We start from the raw sequence: 3,590 nt of genomic DNA on the forward strand, positions 1-3,590 counted from the left end.
AGGGTCATAATGGGTAAGGAAGGCCTTAACACTAGGATCTGCCTTTTTGAGGGCTGTCCATTCGTGCTCCCACAAAACCACAACTTTTAACCCGTAAGTAGCCTTTAAAGAATTCAGTTTGTCTTGAAACTCTTGGTACATTTCCCCAAAAGTCTTTTGGGTTAGGACACACAAGGTGTGGGGGACAAAGCATAATTTACAACCGTGGAAGAAACAACCGTTGTACTCATACACTGTCTCAACCCCGTCAATCTGTGTGTATCCATCTACATGGTAAGGCCCAAAAGCCTTCTCCCCCCGATTCAAAGCATGTTGGATAAAAATATCTTTATCCTGGGCCAAGTACTCCAACCATTGAATGGAACCACTAGAGTAGGCCTTGAATTGGCGTCGGTAGTTGTCTGGCGATGGGATAGCTATAGATTCAGGAGTTAGATAGTGTGTACGATAGGTTTTCATGCACGCTGATGCAATAGTTGTACAGCTCCAGGGGTCAATGCCCGCATCTTTGATTACCTCTTCTCTGAATCTGAGGCATCCTTCACGAAGTATAACAACGTCATTGTCACAGTATGATTCCATCTCTTTATGGAAATCAAAAGTGCCATGTCTTACGGTCTCGTACCATGTCATGAATCTCTCACGCTCTTTGGGAGACATTTGATCACACCCGTACATTTCGGGGGCTGGATAAGATCCTATATAATGTAGATTCTCCTCAGATGTGAAGAAATGAGGGAAATAGCCTTTGACAGAGTTTTCAAAACCCAAGGCCTCTGGCATTTGAGCCAATCTCATGGGTAAGAAGCTTAAGCTGTCAATGTATCTCTGTTTGAAGGCGGGGTCAACAAAGCATAATATTTTACTCCCTTGAGCTATGACACTGGGTGCCACGCCTTGCTGTATCAAAGGGTTCAGAAGCAGATAGGAGTCATAGGCCCTAGCATTGTGAGCTATAAACGTGAAGTTTCTGTACTGGGCTTTTCTAAAATGTTTTAGAAAGAGTTGGGCACAATCGGGTCCCTCGGCCGACCATTTTTCACCCTTGAAAGTCATGGTTGACACAAAAATAGGCAAATGAACCCCTGATTGCTGAGTTGTCTCAAAATCATAAAACACATATTTCTCTGTATGTTCATCTTCAGCCAAGGGCTGAATGTAACACTCATGTGTTACTTCTTGAACTGCTTCCGCGTCTCTGCTTTTCAAAGGACCTTTACAGATTGGGCAGTGTATAATTCCACAAACATGAGGTTTAGGGCTATCTATTTTAAGGTTGTAATTGCAATGACATTTTGGACATTTCTTGTTAATGTCACAACTGCTTACAGATTTACATGCCTTGGGATGCCATGTTTCAGTTTTGTGTTTTTCGTAACAGTAGGCCGAACGACATGTGCGGTGACAATCCGCACAGGGGGTCAAGTTTAGCGGCTGCATAGGGCAATGTTTATCCAGACATACTGAACAGTTGTAACGGCACGAGTGCCCCCCCATGCGTGTGTAGCCGGTATGACAGGCTGGACAGACATATGGCGCGCCTAAAAAGGCTGTGATGTTAGTTACGGCATAGTAATGCTCATTTTGCACATAAAAGTACATAGTCTTAGGATGTGGTTCGGGTATATTTTGGAACTTGAGGAGAGCGTCATTAGCCCTACTGTGGTACAAAACCACAATCTTGATGTTCAGAAAGTTTTCAAATTTGACTATGTCTGAGAAAGCCACAGCATCCTGTATACCGAGACCCACCGCAGTTTGTAGCTCGAGAGCTTTATGTAACGCGGCTTGATCAGTACATCCGGGGCTGAGTAAGTGGGCCAAACCTATGGCAAAACATAGCTTATTACCTGGATTGTGAACGTTTATGAGATAGGCCCTTTTATTGCTTATGATTTCGGACTGCATTAAACTCTCGAGCTTTCGTCTCTGACCCCCGCCCCCTTGTGGTTGGCGTACTAATTGTACTACAAGTTCGAGGGTCCTATCTGCTAGCACGTTTAAATTTGACTGTACAAGGCGTTCTAGCAGTTTAACAAATTGTTCAAGCTCTGCTTCACCATTCTGTAAAATAAGCGATACCTTGCTCTGTAGACTGTCTCCACAAATTTCCAACTGTAAGAGATCCCTAGGTTCGCTATAATCTCTGATCCTCGCTAACAGTTCATTCAAAGTGTCCATAAGCATTACGTAAAACACAGCATATTCCCGAATCTGACCCCCCCATGCGAAATTGAAAAACTGGCGAACCTCAATATTGTTGAATTTATTTCGACGCAAAACATGTACACTTCGATCAAGACCTCCCCCCTCCAGATTTACTAGGCAATTGTCCAACTGTTCAAAAACATCGTATTGGGTTTCAGACTCTTCGGACATTGGTGTTAAAGGCTGATTTATAGGTGTCTGGGGTGCCGAATTAAACCTAGCGCTCTCGTTCTGTACACTGATCTCAAGACCGCCCCCCTCCAGATTTGCTAGACATTTGTCCAACTGTTCAAAAACATCATATTGACTTTCAGACTCTTCGGACAATGTTGTTAAAGGCTGTCTTAGAGGTGTCTGTGGGGCCGTATTAAACCTAGGGCTCGCGTTAAGCTGGGTAATTAGAGATATGATGGTTTCGGGAATCTGTGTTAACATGTTTTCCTCGGAAGGCCCTGACTCATTCATACGTGTAATAATGTCTATGAGTTCGGAGGGAATCTGGGATAATAGATTTTCATCTATTGTCATTATGTCAATTACCCCCGAATCATTCATATGGTTAACTATATCTTGGAGCTCTGTAGGGATCCTGGCTAAGAGTGTTTCAATTGTCTCACTTTGGTCTATAGGGGGCGCCATCTGTCTAATTAAGGATGTGTGTGTGTGTGTGTTTACATGTGTGTTTTTTAACGGCGGTATTTGCTTGTTTTAGCCCTAATGTTTTTTAACATACGGGGTAGCTCGCTACGCCAGAATGACACATCCTGATTGTATTGATGCTCGAGTAGAATACACATGCGCCTCTGGAGTAGAGCCTTTCGTGATTTTAAACCCAGGGTAAACGCTTTGAAAAAACGTTCTTGGTCTATTTCAGAATCTGCTGTTTCCCCCACAGAATTGGCCGATTCAAGAAGGTTGGCAGCTTCACAGAACATCAAATCGTCTACCTCAGAAATGTCATTTAAATCTTTGACATCATCAGGTTTCGCTGGTGTCTTTGGAGCCTCCTCGGGGATGCTTGTCTGGGCATCCTCCGATGTTTGTGCGTTGTGTTCATAAGCCGGTGAGGAGTCTGAAATAAAAATAATACATACACAAATAGGTTATTAACCCTAAAATATGTTAAAAATGCCAAATACATTTCAGATATAAGCCTATATATTAACAATACATTAATTAAATACCTCGGCTTTTTTGACGAGGGCTGTTCTGAAGAAGCTCTGAAACCAAGGGCTGTTGTGTTTGTTCAACCTGTATTACAACATCTGCAGGTCCGGTAGATGGGGAGCCTGAAAAAAACAAAAAAACAGCATTAGGCCTTGTTTTAACATATTCCGGCATAAAAAAAAAATATATAAATATTAAAATAATAATATATATAA

This window comes from Oncorhynchus kisutch, unplaced genomic scaffold (genome assembly GCF_002021735.2).
Source record: "Oncorhynchus kisutch isolate 150728-3 unplaced genomic scaffold, Okis_V2 scaffold1201, whole genome shotgun sequence".
Taxonomy (NCBI): Eukaryota; Metazoa; Chordata; class Actinopteri; order Salmoniformes; family Salmonidae; genus Oncorhynchus; species Oncorhynchus kisutch.